A 19,633-nucleotide genomic window follows, 5' to 3' on the forward strand; every position below is an offset into this window, starting at 1 on the left:
TGCTGATCACTCCTTGGCTCTCCAGTCGACGAATCAGCTCATGGATGGGGATCAAGGAGTCTCGGTTGGTGCGGTATTGCCGCCGGTGCACTGTTGTGGTAGCGATCGGCACCTGTTGTTCTTGGACCTTTAACAACCCCACAACAGAAGGATCCTCTGAAAGACCGGGCAAGGTGGACAGCTGTTTAATTTCCTCCGTCTCCAGGGCAGCTATACCAAAAGCCCACCGGTACCCTTTTGGGTCCTTGAAATACCCTCTCCTGAGGTAGTCTATGCCAAGGATGCACGGAGCTTCTGGGCCAGTCACAATGGGGTGCTTCTGCCACTCTTTCCCGGTTAGGCTCACTTCCGCCTCCAACACAGTTAACTCTTGGGATCCCCCTGTCACTCCAGAAATACAAATGGGTTCTGCCCCTTTATAGCCTGATGGCATCAGGGTACACTGCGCACCGGTGTCTACGAGAGCCTTATATTCTTGTGGATCTGATGTGCCAGGCCATCGAATCCACACAGTCCAGTAAACCCGGTTGTCCCTTTCCTCCACCTGGCTGGAGGCAGGGCCCCTCTAGTCCTGGTCATCATATTCGCTATCTACTTCTTGTAAGTATGAGTCAGAAGTCCCTTTGTTAAGGTCGGAAGTGGAATCAGCCCTTCTACTCTGTCTGGGGAACTCACTGGAGACTGGAGCAGCGGTTTTCCTGGAAGAACCCCCTTTTGTGGTTGTTTTCCCTTGCAACTCATGTACCCGTGCCTGTAGGACTGAGGTAGGTTTTCCATCCCACTTCCTCATGTCCTCTCCGTGGTCACGCAGGTAAAACCACAGGGTGCCCCGGGGTGTGTACCCACGATGTCTCCTCTCTTGAGCAGAGGGACGCTTGCTCCTAATGGCTGAGACGCTGGCCCGTGCAGGGGGGGAGCAGGACATATCCTCTTTGATTTGCTGGACCTCCTGAGACAGTTTCTCCACAGCAGAGACACAGGCCCGTAGGGAGGAAGAGAGACTTTCTTCATATTGCCGGAGTTGGCCAGCCAGTTCATCCACTGTTTGTTCCTCTCCATCTCTCCAGGTCATCACTGCCAATGAGTTTGCATGTGACGCTGGTGCGCTCCGTACAAACTTCCGCCACATGGGTCGGGTGCATTTGACCTCATCTGGGTCTTTGGATAACTGCTCGTTGTTCAGGTCATCATAAATCACTTCCAGCACGGCTAATTCTCTCAGGTACTGGATACCTCTCTCCATGGTGGTCCACTTGCCTGGGTGGCATATAACATCTTCCTTGAAGGGATACCTTTCCTTCACACCTGACAGGAGTCGCCTCCAGAGGCTGAGGACTTGTGCCCCTTGTCCAATTGCTTTGTCAATGCCCCCTTCCCTAGAAAGGGATCCCAGCTGCTTGGCTTCCCTACCCTCTAATTCCAGGCTACTGGCCCCGTTATCCCAGCATCGGAGCAGCCAGGTGACAATGTGCTCCCCTGGACGACGGCTGAAGTCTTTTCGCATATCTCGCAGCTCACCCAGAGATAGGGATCGGGTGGTCACCATCTCATTTACGGGTTCTGCCTCCTCCTCCTCCTGTTCTCGTGATGGCCCTGGTTCATCTTCATCCCTTACTAGACGAGCTGATTTTCTTGTGCATTTTCTTTTTTGTATAGGGGCGACTGATACCGGTGTGGGTTGGTTCTCTGTCGCAGGGGGCGGAGTAGCTGCTGTGCTTGCCCTGGGGGGTGGGGTAGCCGCAGGGCCTGTTGCTTTGTCATCAGCTGCAGAGACGTTTCCTTCCCCTTGGGGGTTCTGAATGGTGTTGAACAGGGCTCGGTAGGCGTGGGCCAGGCCCCAGCACATTGTGGTGATTTGCGTCTCCCTGGAATGGCCAGGGTGACAGCATACTTCTTCCAAATATTCTACTAATTTTTCAGGGTTCTTCACTTGTTCAGGGGTAAAGTTCCAGAACACTGGGGGTGCCCATCGCCCTAGGCATTTGCCCATGCTATCCCACTCGCCCTGCCACTCATAACTATCCAACCTTGGGGCAGATCTCTGGATGACATTCTTAAATTGCTTACTAACCTTGGAGAAAACCGCAACAATATTCCCAAGGAGTACCAAGAGATATATCTTAACTACCCAGGGATGTTCAAGGTACTGGCAAGTTATTTTAACAAAGGAGATGAAGGTAGTGAGGGTGCCATTCTCTATTTCCTCCATAAAAAATCTCTCGGAGGAAAAGGTATAATTGCTAATGGTCTCCATGAGGTGGTACCCGAAATGCAGAAACGGCTTCATTACGAATCCCAAATACCAAATAACCCCCAATGCCAGCGTTTTAGTAACAAATCTCCCAGGCAAAACATCATTAATCACGGCAGAGCACAACAGACTACAAAACCCAACTCCAATTTTTAACAGGTACAGTAAAAACAAGAGCATGGTGCAGAACAAACGAATATGTTACCAGATATAAATTCCTTAATATGTTCTAAATAATCTGTCGTTATCTCAACCCTTCGTGCCCCACGTTGGGCGCCAAAAAAGGACTGTCGTGGTTTAACCCCAGCCAGCAAAAATAAACGCCACGCAGCCGCTCGATCACCCCCCCCCCCGGTGGGATGGGGGAGAGAATTGGGAGGGCACAAGTAGGAAAGCTCCCGGGTTGAGATAAAAACAGTTTAATAATTGAAATAAAACTAAGTAGAACAGTAATAATAACAGTGAGAACAACAACAATAACAGAATACACAAAGCAGGCAATGCACAACAGAACCGCTCACCGACCGCCGACCGCGTGTCACGAACGGGGGGGCCGAGCCCCCCCACACACCCGGTTTTTATACTGAGCATGATGTCACATGGTATAGAATACCCCATTGGCCAGCTGGGTCCACCACCCCGGCTGTGCTCCCCCCTCCCGGTGCAAGCATCACCCAGCAACAGCCAAAGCATCAATGGGCCATCAACGCTCCTTTCACACCGAACCCAAAACACAGCACACCCCCCAGGCTACTGGGAAGAAAGTTAACCCTGTCCCAGCTGGAACCAGGACACTTGACCACAACAGATAGGGGTATAAACATAGACAGACAGACTACAAACAACATCCAGGTACAATCAATCCTTGTTGTTTTACCAGAATCATCAGAACACTCAGTTGCCCTTTTTGCCTCATACTGAAGATACAAACTAGAGAAGAACAGAGATGTTACTGAAAAATGTTATCTTTTTCAATCCATGATTTTAGGTGGAAAATTACTGCACAGGTGTTTGACTTTGCAAACTAGGATTTATTTCACTTCAGTAGAAATTGTTTGCAACTATATATTTCGCTGATGGAAAATTAGAATGCGATACGGAGCCCACAAACTGCTTGGGAATATTGTTAACCTAAGCTGTCATTATGCCAAATTACTAAAAAAAAGAAAGTTTAAATAGTCATTTCTGCTCTACCTGACTAATCATAGTTATTTATGTAATGCTGAGCTAAAAACCTTAGAATGCATCTAAAAAGAGATTGAAGACCATGTTAAAAAATGAGGTAATTACATGGAATATTACAGCCGCTCTACCTAATATCAAATATATTCCAGTTCTTAAACATTGGAAGCTCTTTGATGCCATATCATATTGCATGTAAATAAAACTAATTGTCATGATGGTTTATTGAAATACGTTTGACAAGTAGCATTCAATTTTCCTGGCTAGTCAATGGTTATATTTTTTTCAACATTTTCAGAGTCTGTAAATTTGAGTTTCATACTTTCTCTAACAATATTTTCATACAATAAAAGCATTTCTTGTTTATGACATTTTCAGATCATACAAAGTAGATGTTACACAAAAACTCCTGCATCAAATAGTGGTATCTTCTATTCGAGACGGTGGTTCTTATAGACACAAACTAGCTTTAAAAATACACAATAAAATGCTACTACAGACATGCTCAAGATATTAACCTCTTGTTTTCTGAATGCATCTTAAACCCTTTGCAGCTCTGCTTAAATTACCATAGAAGCTACTGTTACAACTCCACATACAAAGGAGCCCCAAAAGTCCTCTATAAGTTAGAGCAACAGACCTTGCAAGGTGCTTGGATTGCGGTGACCAGAAAATTGTTCTCACCTCCATGTCATTACGCTCACAGTGAAGCAGCCCCCGAGCATGTTTGTGTTCGGGATCTAATATATTGCCTTTCAATCAGAGCTGAGAGCCACTGAACACATAGACAGAACATGACGAGCAGGTCAGGAAAGCAATAAAGATTTTACAGAGCTGTCCAAGGTGCTAAATTTACTCAATAATGGGTTTGGCACCATAGTGTTAACCTCTCATTTACTACCAGTTTGAGGGACTAAATTGAAGTAGCTGACTTCATTTACCTTGAAATGTATATTTTATGACATTATGTAAGTAGATTGAAAGGGCACTGCAGTTTTAACAATTTAAAGGCTAGAGCATGTTTAAGATGAAGCTCGAATATTTATTGTATATTGCACTTAAACTATATTGTATATTAAAATGCATTGATTAAATTTGTAAAAGGTATTATAAAAAAGGACAGCTAATATAAAAGATCTATGTCTTTTAAAATCGAATTGATACTGCATGTTACCACTGCAATGCTGATAGGTAAACAGATAGATAGGTGGACAGAGCAGCAGACAGACATATCAAGAAGTGAGTGAAACTCACATTCTGTAAAAAGAAATCTCTGCATAAGCCCAATGTCTGTTATTCCAGATATTCTTTTGTTCACAGAAATTTTTCTTTGCCTTCATCTCAGAAGCCTAGATTTTCATAGCAGTAAGTGGGCATCATGTAAGGTCCTTCCAATTGAATATGCAAGTGGAACTATTTCCTGAGAGAGACAGAGTTTGACTAAAGCTAATATCTAATTTATGGGGGCATTTGTCAAGAAAGATCCACTCTTCTATTAATGCTAAAAGTCTGACAGCTTTTGGTTTAGAATAAAGGACTTTGCAGCATTTAGTTAGAGCTAAAGTGAAGGTCTTCTTGTCTTGCATTTTATTTCAAATGAGCATCATTTTGTTTCTATACAAATAACAACTGAGCAAATATTGAAAAGAGGAAAGATTACTTTAGTGATGAAATATGATGCTTCAGAACTCTGCCCTCCATGCAGCTACACACCACAGATGCAGAGTCCATTTTCACTCCAAACTGAACCTGGTTTTCTACTGAGGGATTTTTACTTTTTTAATTTTTGAAACAGGAATGCAGTTAAATATTTTAATCAAATTTTTCTCCTGAAAATACATGAGCAAAAGAGGGGGCTGGGTAGTGAAGTCTGCTGTAATTCTGCATATTCCAAAATTACTGTAGGAAAGATTATGTAAATCATACCAGAATGACTGAGCTTTTGAAGCACAAAGACTGAAATTCAGACTGAATCCACTTCTGACAGAATGTACCTTGAACCAACATTACAGCAACTTTGCATGAAACTTGCATTTCAAGTTTATCATGACAAAAACATTTTGTGTCAAGTTTTATCATGATAAACACATTTTGTGCCAGCTTTAAAAAAGATGGGATATTTCTTCTGTTGACATCTGCTTACTTTTTATTCAGCAACTAGTGAAAAAAATCCACTCTGTGTCCCAAAAGGGCTGTGAGTCTTGTCAGCTACAGGGTACCCAGAGTTACACTGAGTTATTCGGCTTAAGTAACAAAATTAGATAATGTTCAAGGTACTTGTTAAATCTAAATGAATTTTGTCAAGAAGAAGCTGACCACAATATATAATACTCATCAGCCACATATTGTATTATTGAGACCACCAAAAGATTTATGTACTTGTGGAGGGCGTGGGGGGGAAGCTGTTCTAGCATACTCTGAAGCATTTATCTTATGTGTTGTCTAGATATCATATCACCTTCTAATGCTCTTTAGCATTGTAATACAAGAGAGAGCTCATTCATCTTCTGAGAGGGTACTTAGGGATGATGATGTCATTCATACTTCCTTGACTCTTATGTCTGACCTCCTGGCTCTGCCTTCTAACTTCCTACTCTCATGGCTACTTGCAAGAAAAAAAACTCTTCTGCAGAGTCAAAATGCTGAACATCAGACTCCAGTTCCCTTCTTCACCTTGGAAAGGTCACATTCTGAAATTTCAAGTCAAAATTACAATAATTTGCACGCAAACTTTTCCTTTGTTTTTTAATGGGTGAAGATACAAATGTGCTAGTTAAGGATATGTGTTAGAACTAAGTTTTAAACTTATACTTAAAATTTGTGTATGCATTATATTTTAAAAGATAAAGATAAAATTGTGAACACCTCTTTCAAGTGTAAAGGCAAACCCAACATTTTGGTAGAGAGCCATTTAGAAGGACGCCACAGATCTAAAACGCCAGCCATCTAGCTTGGTAAACAAGAGTTTCAGCCTGTCCAGAACCTCCCATCTCTCCACATCTACACTGAGCACTGCATTATTGTATCATTTTCAGCAATTATAGTTTTATAAAGACTCATAAAAGCCATTCAAAATGTAAAGATCCTCCATTTACTGTAAAACTGAGGGAACTATGCCAGCCTAATGGGAAGTATAAAATAACAGGGCCATTTCACTAAAAAGATATTTGTACTCACACAAAGATGAAAACTTCTCTAACAAACAAACAACTGAATAGTTTCCATATATTATAATTGAATCATACTGAAGAAGTAAACACCATATAGATATTACAAAGACAGGAAGGCAAAAAGAGAGAGAAAGACAACATACTTCACTTGAGGGGTAAAAAAAAAGCTTCTGCTTACCGCTGCCTATAGGATGGAAGTGCACTGAATTCCTGTCACTGACTTTCAGTGGCAATTTCCAGAAAATAAGTCTACAGTGGGAGCTAGAACCTTAGCTTTCCTAAGCCATTGTAGTCTCATCAGCCTCCACCCAAACTGAAAATCACAGCCTAAATCTACAGCACTAAAAACAGTCATGCATGACCTTACCACCTGCTCCACAATGAGCCAACCTTATAAATAAAATATAGAAAGCCTATATGAGGCAGCAGAAAGAACAAACACTGAAGTGCAAATGAGAGCAGGCATCTAGCCATAAACATCGAGAATCGATGATTAAACCACCTCTTAACCACAAAGGTGATAAATGCATAGCAATAGGGAAAACACACCCTATTCCAACAGTCTCGGTTGCAAATACTGCTGACAAAAGAAGGAACAAAATTATGATGATCACCTGTAAGTCTGTCCTTGCAAGCCTTCCATCTTACCCCTATTATCCTCCTGTTAATATGGTGTACTTAGATACTAAAAAAAGGTATCAATCCCTTTTTTAATCCACACCACTCATGCTGCTGGTCTGCATTTCCAGAAATGGTGGGCACATAACAACGGCAACAGAATTAGTCGCTAGCACAGATGTGTACTTCATCTAGATACACAGTAGCATGGAATAAAGTAGCATTAATATAGTTGCATTGGAATAACTCTTTGAATAAACTGACATTTGAGAGTCTGGATGCTCCCACCATATTATCGTCAGCTGAAGCATCTGGCAAGTAATTTGGATGGGTTTGTTGTTAAAAGCTCTGGAGTTCTCTGCTAATGTGAGGTCTCTAATTCAAAGGGAGAAGAGTGGGTATGTGAAAGCAGATATGCAGAAATAAAATCACTCCGCCAGTGCTTAAATCACCTCTTTTAGGGACTTTATCCAACAGTGACTCACATCTATGTCCCTCAGATAGCTGTAGAGCTTTGATTCTCCTAAGTATGTTTACAGTATGTCTTGCTCCAAACCTCTAAGTTTACCAGAAAAAGGCATTTATAGCTACCTGCAGGAACCCTTCAGAGTTGTCAAATTTTAACTCATGAGGCCAATCTACCCTCCATGCACACAGCGCAGGGCTGGTAAATATTACTACATATCTATTCATACATCAACTGGTAGTTGGTAGATGTCAGTCATATTTGGGACTCACTAACACTGTCATTAAGAAATCAACGCTATGGTAATTCTCTGGCATCTTCTACACATTTTCCACTGGTTATCTTGCAAGCTCACACTGTGAGGATCTAAGGACAGATCCCCTCAGTTTGAAACATAGTGAGATCACACAAGGAAACACATTTTTCATGCTGTACAAAAGGCTGCAGTATTTATCCCAGCATGTAAAGACTGGTTCTTCTGCACCTACTTTTTCTTAGTTATGCAATCCCATCTTTCATATTATATCAGTTTGTCAGATCCAGTGAATCATTAGAAGACAAAATAAATGGGATACAAACTAGATCATGAATGGATAAGTCCACATAAACTCAATTCAATGGCTAACAAAAAATTCTTCACCAACTTCCTTTACAGAAATTCCTCCACCCCACCCGTTTACAGTGACTCATACTATTCCCATCTATCTAGACAACAAAAAGATTATTCCTGATTTATCCATGAACATATTAACAAACAAATGATATTAGATTTTTTTCTTCTATCTATCTGACCTCAAAGGTTTTCCACAATGACCTAAAAGCACATTTTGCACTCTAAATTTTCCTTATGTGCCACAGCTACCTTCAGTCCCTGGGCAAAATATACAGAGACACATGTACAAAGCAATCTCAGATAGGAATCTCAGGCATTTCTTTTTGAAAATTTACCCCAAACTATTTGTATCAGCATCTACAGTACTTTGAAGCAGATGTTCATTATTGAGATTAATGAGCTTTTAAGTTTGGGGTTTTTTTTTTGTTTTGCATATGTAAGATTTTCTGATAGTTCTTCCTCTGCTCTTCATAGTATTAACATTCCTATTTCTTGAAAACAGCTGCAGATGAGAGTTGCAAGGAAAAAAAGGAAAAAAAAAGAGTTATTACTCAAAGTCTTCTCCTGACCATTTTATACCCATATATTTTTGGAAAGTTGTCAAAGTCCCCTTATGGAAGAAGAAGAATGTTTTGAATTATTTGAAGGGTCTGGACTTAAGTAAACTTAAAAAGAATTTGGAAAAATGAACAGAGACACTAAATTCTGAGACTGTCGTTCAAAGATACTGCACAGGCTGTTTTAGAAGCTTTATTCTGCAGATCATATTACTGTGCCCATTAGAAAAATTCTCTGGAATACTGGGGATTAAAAAAAGATTAAATGTGGCTTGTGACTTTGTGTGTGGCACAATGTAGATATCCAATTATGTATTTGTGAGAGTGAAAAACATTTTACTTGGCAAATAGGCTGATATCTATTTTCTGTCATTTGTATAAACAAAGACTTTCCAAACACAGGTCAAGTTGTATCACTTTTAAATTGTTCTCCCATTAGGTCAAATCTAGAATGTATTGGGTGGCATAATTCACTTGACTGCATTTAAACCTATAGAGATATAAAATTATGTTTGATATTGCAAGGCAAGAATGTCTGCTGAGTTAAATCAGCAGAGCTATCTAGCAATTAAAGTGTAAATTGTACGTATGTGTTTTGACCGTTTAATTTTCAGAGTTGGTCTTTATTAATGCATTTACCCATATAAATATCTAAGTATGCCAAATTAGCTATTTTCTGTAAAAAAAACAAGTGTTCATCTATGTGCAATTAAAGATCCACCTGCATTTTCTTTTAATGAAGGGGAAAAAACCTCAACAAACCAAACAAAAAAAAAACAACCCAGCATTAAGATCTGTGAAACTGTCACTTCTCTGGATTGTATGCTTCAGGTAGGAAGTGTTAGTAGTTAGAAATTGAGAGTTCAGGTTACTTTTAATAGCAGGAGGAAAACTGAAAAATAAGACGCATAGAAATTCTGACCTACAATGATATTCCACTATGTTCTGTGGAGAGTGAGTGCATAAAAATGTTGAAATAGAGACTGGAATAACGTTGGTAGGTTTTAGTATTACAGTTAAAACACAGTTCAGTCATAACCCCTTCAAATGACTACTTTCACTTACATTTTATCATCGGTATAATTAAAAGAAGTCTCTTGAAAGGGGCATTTTCATTACAACGAAGGACCACTTCAGACCCAATTGAAATTAAAAGACAGACCATAGATTAGGTGTAGATACCAAGGGGTAATTTCTAGGGAAGCATAAAATGCCAAATGTGTAACAATTATATTTTATAACTATGTGTTCAAAGGACTTACAGTAGTTCATTGTACAAAGAGGCTTTGGCTCAGAAAGACTACTTCAATGAAGTGCCTCCTAGCATATATTCTAAAAAATTTTCAACTTTCTTGTCAGAAATAAAAGATATTTTGTTCCTGATACTATTATTTTTAATTTACAGCCTTAAAAATTCAGTTGAAATTATCCAAAGCAAGTACAAAGGTTGAATAACCATGTATTTAAGAAATTAAATTTATCCAACATTTCACAGGGACAACACTATCTTTCTATGTACACCTCCACAATGTAAAATTTTACACGCTCTAGGGCTCCTTTTTCAGTGGTGAGTGAAAAGATTACCATTGTCACTACACCAACATATTTTATGGAAGTGCTTCAAAACTTGCCACTAATTTTTCAAATTACATTATTATTTCAGTAACTTTTTTGATCATCAAAAACTCTTAGCTCTCATGCTAGTTTAAAGCTGAAAAAATGAAAGAAAAGTCAGATTATCAAAATATTAGTATTATTTCTTTCCTATATATTAAAAAAAATACTTTTACACACATTTTATTTGTCAGAAGCTCATATTTGGAAAAATTAAGCACCCCTATTCTGTAAAATGTTAGAACTTCAAGACACAAGATGCTGTGTCCAGATGAAATTATGAATACAGCATTATTAGTAAAGACACTTAGGTCATCCTAAAGAACAAAATCAACAGAGACAAATTCCAAAATTTCTGTATCTTAGATCTCCCGTGAACAAAAACTATGTTACATATACGTGGTACTGCTTCAAAAAAAGCTTCTGTGTTTTGTTTTCATTCTCCTCTCAGCAAGCATATAATTTGTCATCTGTAGTCACAAATATATTCCAAAACATTCTTCAAAATAAATCCAAAATACATGTCCGTGTTTACACAAGTAGCATGAGATTGTATGCTATTGTACTTAGAGGACATTTCAGTCCAGTTAAGTTATATCAACATAAGTTACATGATTGACTTTTACAACAGAAAGAAAAGGTTGTACTCAAACAACTGTTATTGCCTCAATGGAAAAAAAAAAATCAATGAAAGTAAAATGAACAAGAGATTTTGTCCGAGTTGCAGTTAATACTACTGAAGAGCTATGGATATTAAAAGGTCAACAAATAAATTAGTCCAAGTGTTATGAAATGAATGATTTGGCTTATAATTGTATTGAGTGCAAATTGTTCACTGCCTATTAGACCAGGTAATTTTTAACCATGGTGCCTCAATTACTGTTCCATAAGCAATAATATAGTTGTAAGAGCCACTGGTTCGATCGAGTGACCTATGAGACACGCCAGGACAGCTGACTTTGCTATGATGGATCACTGAGCCTGATCTCCAAATGGTGCCAAACCTTCCCTTCCCGTGAGGAGATCTCATAAAAGAAACATTACTGCTTGATTCATTTTACCAAAATGTTTGAGTTTTCAAGTGTCAGCAGTTGAGTATAGATTGTGAAGCTCTGTATTTCTTAGAAGAATTACGACAACAGGCATCCTATTGCTTCCAGCACTCTCTGCTAAATGGCATCATGATGGTTAGGAGGATGCTTTTTCTGCTACTCAATTGGACTGTGTTGTGAGAAATACACGGCAATCATATTTTACATCACCACGTAAACCACTGCATAACACCTAAAACTAGGCTAGAAATGGAGACTGTAGGTGAGATTATAGACATTACTTCACACTTCTGCAATGCCCTGCATTCAAAGATCTCAAAGCACCACTTTAATGGCAACAAATTAAACTTCACAACATACTTTCTAGGAAAATATTCTCTCTCCCCCATCTTCATCAGAGACAGCCTTAAAGCGTAGCTGCTTGGCTGAAGTCACAATGGTCTATGGTTACAACCAAGGCAAGTTTTGTAGAGTGAGGTAATACCTTTTATTAGACCCACTGATACAGGCGAGAAAAGGTACAGTCAGCAGGCGGGAAGCAAGGCTTGTGCGCCCAAAAGCTTGTCTGTTTTTTTCCAGTTATATCTGTTAGTCTAATATAAGATATCACCACTCCCTACAAATCCTGATAGCCTTAAACAGGGGAAAAAAATTAATCTGATATTGCTTCCGTGCTATGAAGTAACATACATGGCACTTCATGAGGAGGAAAGGCAGCAGCTGCGTTTCCCCATTGCTCCTAAGGGCACGCTGTTCCCTGTGAGCCAGGGCTCGAAACACGGCAATAAAGGTCTCACCACACTTCCCACAGCACTGGGCCTTAAAGGACTCTAACTACGCAGTAACTACGCATATCTCCTCTCTGCCCATATATAAAATAAACTGAAGATGTAAATGCAAATCCTGAATTATCAAATAATCTGTGCAGAAGAAACCACAATAATAAAAGCCTAATTAGAATAGATTGTACCACATACAACCAAATCCTGTTAATGTTGCCATTCTGCTATATTTTTGATAAATCACTACATTCAAACAGTCTATTGGGAGGGTGATTTTCCATTTCATCTCTCCATTGAGCAAAAAAGTGCCACGTGACTGGAGGCTGAATTTCAATTTCACCAGCATACAGTTGAACTGAATATTATTTGGCACAATACAGTGTACAACTGAGCCACTAAATGGCTGATTTACTAAATTATTATTAGATGAGCTCTTGCTGTTCCAAGTGAAAGTGCAGTCACTGTCTCTCTTCATGGTGTGTTCAAATTGTTCTGTGTTTAAATATTCAGCATGAGGCTAATGTGAACTGATGAACTGAGACTACAAACATTCACTTTCAATACAGACAGAGAGACAGAGATGCAACATATCATGTGGCCTGCGGAGGTGAAAATGATTTATATTTAAGGATGCTGCTGCCTTCTTCCATTACTGTAAGATATTCTTAATTAGCTTTGTGTTTGAATCAGGAGTTTGGAAACATAGCTAACAACCAGCTCCAGCACTGAACTAGCTGGGTGGCTATGGAGGCTTCAGAATCCCGGTGAAGTGGTACTTGAGCCTGGATCTCTGTCAGTAAAGTGCATGAGCTGCCAGCACAGTTTCATACTTTACTACCTTTAGTATTTGAGTTGCAACTAAAGAGCATCACCTGCAATTCCGACCTCAGTGTCAGAAATCCTAGGAAATGTAGAGGACTGGCCATGTTGTGTAATTCTATGACTTTTCGAGGTGGGGGGATATGGGGAAAAAGAAAAAAAAATTTTTTAAAAGGTTAAAAAAAAAGAAACAATTTCTTTACTGCCACCTGCTGGAGTTGACAATAACCCTTTGTCATACTAAAAGAACAAGCGTCTTCACTTAGAGGACAGTTACGGCAAGCATTTAAAATACTGTGATCCCAGACACTTACAGTAGATTAGAATTTTTTATTGGTGCTGTGTTGCCATAACAACATAAAGACAGCAGATGACTTAAGCTAAGCTTGCAAAGCAAAAGGCTGCTCATCTGGCAGTTAAAATGAATACAGTTCACTTCACAAGTTCCCCATATGGACCCTTAGTGTATGGTAATGAGGATACCATATGGTGGGAGAAAATGCACAGAGAACAATTGTGCTCTACTGGATGAGTGAAGTGAGCAGGAAGTTATGAGGAAACGCAGGAGAGAGATTTGTGTGTGCTCTCTAACTCAAGGGTTTCTTTCAGAGGGGGGTTCTCTCTCTTCTTAATCTTCTTCTTAATATATACATGCATGGAAATGACAGAGAAACATATTGTACATTTTGCAACATCATTCATCATAAACTGTCAGCTGTGTTTGTAAATCAGCTTGGTAAGATCTTATAAATTTGTAATTCTTAAAAGGTAAAAGTGCTAAGTTTTTAGACAAAGTGCAGGAAAATTTAAGCACTTCTGACAAGTAGAAACATTAGTGGTAATCATTTTAAAAATGCTTGCATCTTTCTGCCTGCATGTTTAGCTGTAAATAATGCCGCAATGAATAAAAGCTTTAAAAAGGGGAGGGGAGGATGAAATGGAATAAATATTTTTTATTTTATTTCCAGAAGGATAAAAAGTAATAGTTGATCAGAACCATATGCATGCAAGATTCTGCTGCAAATGTACATATGCTATACAGTGTGCTGTACTAACCAGATCCTAAACCTGGTAAGACAGCTTGCTAAAGGCTGCAAAGTCAATTTTGTACTACACATGCTTCATAAAAGATGAATATAAATGCATTAGTTAGACACGGTGAGCTAAATTAGAAGGTCAGGCAGGGCTGGAAGGGCTGAAATATCACACAACCAATGACTGTAATTACTCTTTTTTTAAGTCTATTAAGTGGTGTTGTTCTATCAAGGCTCAGGGGTATAGGACATGAAGTACAAGATAAAGTAATGTGTATTTATTACTCCCACGGGATCAATTTACTAGATATTTTCAGCTCCATGGAGCAAAATACACAAATGCAGCCTTTGTTACTTTCTTCAAACTGTGGCTTTTTCCTTCAAAAGCTCTGCTCCTCGAAGCGACCGTGTTTACCTGTTTGGTATCTTCCTGCCACCCTCAGTTAATTGTTGTATTTAAAAACAATAACAATAAGGATACAGGAATAGAGAAATGCGGGGATCCCTCTTACAGGATGTTCAAACAAGTGGTTCAAGTTGCTCAGATGGAATGTGCAGACTAGAAATTCCAATGCCAGGCATGATTTTTACCCCAAGGCGAAGCAGAAATCAGGAATGGAGAATGGTGCAGAGCTCCTTGTCATCATGTTAGCCCTGATCTATTAAAAGTTTTGTCATAGATTCTAAATTACACCATCTGCTCTAATCATTTGCTGAGTAAATGCTGACCCACTTATAAAGAAAACTCACTGAAATGTGTATGCATACCGGTGACCTTCAGAAAGGAAAGGGCTCCTTGCCAGCCATTTGTATGGCTCTGCCCTTCAACGACCAGTGTGGCTCTGTCTCTTAGGTCTCTCATTTCAGACTCTTTGCATATTCCCAGACATGCCTCTGACATGCACCACCCCATAAGGGTGATACTTTCATAGCAGCTTCAGGCATCTTGGTTGTCTTCTTCTCAATAGCTTTGAAATTCTTTCCCTGAATATTTTCAATACGATAAATTGAAAACCAAAACCCAAAAAACCTAAACAAGCCCCTCAACCAACTAAATATCCAAATTGCTAGGAAATTAAAAAACCCCAACTGTTAAGGGTTCAATTCCAACCTTAAGTCTGCTCTCACATTCCTATGAATTTTACAGTACAGCGTAGAAATCGCGAAGCACATCTCATGCCCTCCTTGCTATACAGACGAACTCCAACCGCTCTTCTTCACATGCTCCCCCTTCCTGCCCATGCTTAGTATAAAAGTTTTCTAACAACCCTCTTGTTACAATGGGTGGAAAAAACCTCCAAAATAGGTGTTTCTTAGCTGAAAATTACTAACTTAGGTTAAAATACAGTACCTTGAGTCAGCAGATGGAGATCCGTTCTGGAATTTCCATTGGGTCTGCCTGAAGCAGTGAACCTGAGTTGCCTTGTCTTCATTGCTATTTTAACCTCCACTAGCAAGCCTGGGCCAACCCACCCACATTTAGAGATAACCTTTATTTGCAATATAAACAATACCCATGTCACGATGGATAAAGGGCAGATCTGTGGGATTTCATATGGGAAAAGACAACTGCTTTTGACAGCCACTGGTTCCTAACAACCACCTGTCTTCTATTAGTGTCCTAAACGAGGAGGTGGGATATGTCTTGGGACTGACCAGAGAAGAGGAGCTGAAGGGAGGGTGGAGCCTGGTTATGTGTGCTCTCCGCTCAGCAGGGAGACCCCTGTGTGCTATAGAGAGAGAGGCTCCATTTTCATCTACATGAAGAAAAACCAGAAGTAAAAGTCCCTTTCAGGCGGGATGAGGGGTCTCCTCGAAAGAGCATTTAAGTACCAGACTGGGAGGGAGAGGACATCACATCACGGAGGGAGGTGATGCAATAACTTGCTTCTCAAACACAGAGTGAACAATCTTGTGCTTAATTTAAATACAAGTGATGAGTTGTAAGAGTGGTGAAAATGGCAAATAAATTCTAGGAAATTGCATATAAAGAGGAATCGTTGTTATTAAATCATTTAGGATGGATGTGTTTCAAATCTAACTCACAGTTGAAACTGTTTTACGGCTATAGCTGTGGAGTTTTAACAAAATTGCAGAATTGCAATGTATCTGCCAGGGACTGATTTTAAGGATTGTAGGATAGCTACATGAAAGAGCCTCAATAGACTCAACATGTTGTTGTGATCTGAACTCTTTAGTGATTTCCACTGCAGTTATGTATGCAAGAACCAACAACACGTGTGTATTTGTGTGCACATATGCAAACACATGAGACAGGGAAATTGCACACACACGTGCAGGCTTATTCCCCAGCTCCACAGGCAGCCTTTCTACAGACTGCTCCTACAGGACAACGACACGATTTCTTAACATTAGCATCATGGTATTTCTTTTCACTTCTCCCCAGAGATCTCTTGGTTCCTCTGATCTGCCTCCTGTCTGTATTAGAAAGGAAAGACTATACTGCCCAGCACGCTCCTGGTACTTGATCTCACTCCAAGCTTTGGGTGCTAATCCCACCACCTCTGTACTGCCTGTCTCTCCTCTTGGTGCATGTGTTTGTGCGTGTGTGTGTGTGTATGCACAGACATGCACATCTGCTAATGACAACCCTACACTGGCTGCTTTCCCTGACCTGCTCTGTACAAGAAGGGAAGAGGACTATGGCCCATAGCTGGCTCCATAGCCCAGCTGCCAACAACAGCTCCCACTCTTTTTTCTCCAGAAACTATATATTGCATTTTTACTTTAAACACATCTCTACATCAACTATCAAGTCTAGCAGTCCAAAGACCCTAGTTCCCAGATGCTCCCATTCTCCTCACTATGGGAGGACATTCTCTAGTGGAATTTGGTTACTGAAGCACTGGCAGACAGAAAAAATCTGGCTTTTTTCTTTGCCTGCTTCCAGCAGATAGAACATTTGAAAAAATTAATCCCAAGCATGAACAATAAGCACCTCTGAAATACTGGTTCTAAACTAGTGGAGATCAAACTTCTCAGATAGCCTCAATGGTTTTAGAAATGCCTGTTGGCACAGATATGGCTCCTCAGTTCTGGAGGGTAGGTCATGTGCTAACACTCACTTGATGGCCTCAACAATTCTCCTTGACTGCAGGGATAAGTCACACAGCAAAATGCTCTTGTTGGTCCATGGGAAGACTGCATGCCCTTATGAACACAAAAATTATAACCATTTCTGTTTCTTGAAAGATCTCTAAATCATCAGTAATGTTTCAATGGAATAATGGCCACAAACCCTATCAGCAATTATAGAAATGTGTTTTGTTTTATTTATTTAATGCATAAGTACAATCTTTTTAGTGAACAGAAAGTGATAATGCACTGGCAGGACAACGGGGAAAATGGAGGAAAGGATGTTGAAAGCTTTGAGCACTGCTCTCCTCTCTGCTGTCTCACTCTCTGTCTCTCTCATACATTTGTCCTCTCTGCCCGTGGTTCCATTGTGGAAGCCATATGGCTTCCAACTCTCTTCTAAGTAGCCACTGAGAATTGTCTATAGTGGAATACTGCCAAAGGCCTTCCTGGTTTAATGACATGGAGAAGAGTGCTGTGCAGTGCTCACCCAGCACAGAGACTCGCTGCGTCCTTGATTATGATCCTGGAGCCAGCAAGCGATGCTGGGAATTGAACCATCAGTGCCTCAAATACAGAAGTCGACATGTGCCAACCCCTGCTGCATTCAGCCTCTGTGCGTGGCATATTAATGAGTCTTGAACTTGAGGTCCAACCTTCAAGCTTGCACAGAAGGAATTACCCAAAGACAAAAAAAAAAGGTCCTCTTCGTCCTGTTTCCCTCTAACCTTGCGTAGCAATACTAGTTTCTTCATTGAGTTTGTTCAGTCCTTAAGCAGTAACTTTTTTTTTTAGGTCATCACATCATACCTCTGTGCACATAACCACAATTTCCCTTGATTTAAAGATTTGAAAAAATAGCTTGAAAAGATACTCAAAACAAACACATTAAGCCAAGAGGGTATATGAGAGGACAGATGACTCAGTGCTAACCCTCATTCTCCTACCCTATCCATAAATACCTGCTAAATGTTGGAGCCAGGATATGGAGCTAGACGGAGCTTTCTTCTGCCTGTTTTTATGTCCCATGACACTAGACAGCAGGAACGTGTGGTTATCAGTGGGGTAACAGTCTCAGTCTAAATGGGAAAGAGGAGGGTCCTCAGCCTGATGGCTGCATTCCCACACCAGCACAAAAAAGCATTGCTGGGGACTCCCTCAGTGCCATGGGCGTCAGAAAGGGAGCCCAATACCTGTGGAAGTTAGTGATGTACTACAACCCCCAGCTGCATAACCCAATTTGAAATTGCTAAGTCTTTTTTCACTTGAATTTCCTGATTTAGAGGAAAGCCATGGCCACCTACTAGTCAGCTGGAACATTGGGTTCAGGGAAGTTTTGCAGCATCTCTTTTGGGCCTTGAAAATCCCTGGTGCATATTGAAGCTGGTCTCGTATTTTCTGAGAAACAATTTTTCTCCACGTGCACATTTGGCAGCAGAAGCACAATACAGATGAAAGAGCCCCTACGGAAGGACGCTTTCTTTCTTTGGAAAGGGTTGCACCTCTGGTGGGAAATTTGACAACGTATGAAAGCTGTGTCCTGCTGCAAATCTGTCCAAAAGTCAGAGAAAGTGACAGCTTGTAGAGGGTGGACAGAGCCAATCTAAAATGTAACTCTCCAGGACAGCATGTTTCTCTGGCAGTAAGAGGGAAGGACAACACATCATCCACCCCAAAACCACAGTCTACAGCCTTCCTAGGCAAAGATAAAAGACTTAACAAGCCTGTAAAAAAAAATCGCATACTGAATTTTATTTCTGTCAAGAAATAAAACAAAATAAGTTACAGTGTTCACGAAATCTTCTCACCTTTGAAACACTTTAGAAATTTAACTAATCAAAGCCCACAACAATCCCTGATGAAAGCCTACTGACAGCTCAGGAAGCTACAGAGGAAAGGTCACAAGATTTACCCAGTCACAAAGGCTATACTGGACGTGCATTATTTGAGGGATCTGGCCTAAGGCATCAAAGCCCAATTTGTTCTATGTCTCAGGTCTGCAAATTCACATCTTCCTTTCCTTAAGTCAAAGGCGGTGTTCTTCAAATACACATACTTGTCCCATTGGACTCCCCAACTCACTCACTAACAGCCATGATGCTAGAGCAGATAAAACACAGGGTGGCAGTTGGTCACATACAGTGACTCCAGCTCATGCACACTACTGCTCAGTGTTCCTGTGGCAAAGAGCAACACTTTTTCAAGTACCCCATCTCTTTCTCCAGTATATCACAAAACTCACCGCAAATTCTCACCAGAGAAGGTACCGTATGGCAAGGTAGCAAGAACAGATGTGAGTGCAGACCCAGACAGCATTTTCACAGTACAAGACAGAAGTACTAGAAGCCTATGTGAACTATTCTGTTTCTTCCTCAGCTT

The 19,633-nt window shown here is 40.3% G+C and overlaps 1 protein-coding gene across 8 annotated transcripts in view; it reads right to left on the reverse strand.

The window, feature by feature from the left end:
- EBF1 (EBF transcription factor 1) overlaps window positions 1-19,633 on the reverse strand; it is a 291,394-nt gene that overhangs the window by 20,336 nt on the left and 251,425 nt on the right. The gene's annotated exons all lie outside the window — the stretch shown is intronic.

Source organism: Calonectris borealis, chromosome 15 (genome assembly GCF_964195595.1).
Source record: "Calonectris borealis chromosome 15, bCalBor7.hap1.2, whole genome shotgun sequence".
NCBI classification, from domain to species: domain Eukaryota; kingdom Metazoa; phylum Chordata; class Aves; order Procellariiformes; family Procellariidae; genus Calonectris; species Calonectris borealis.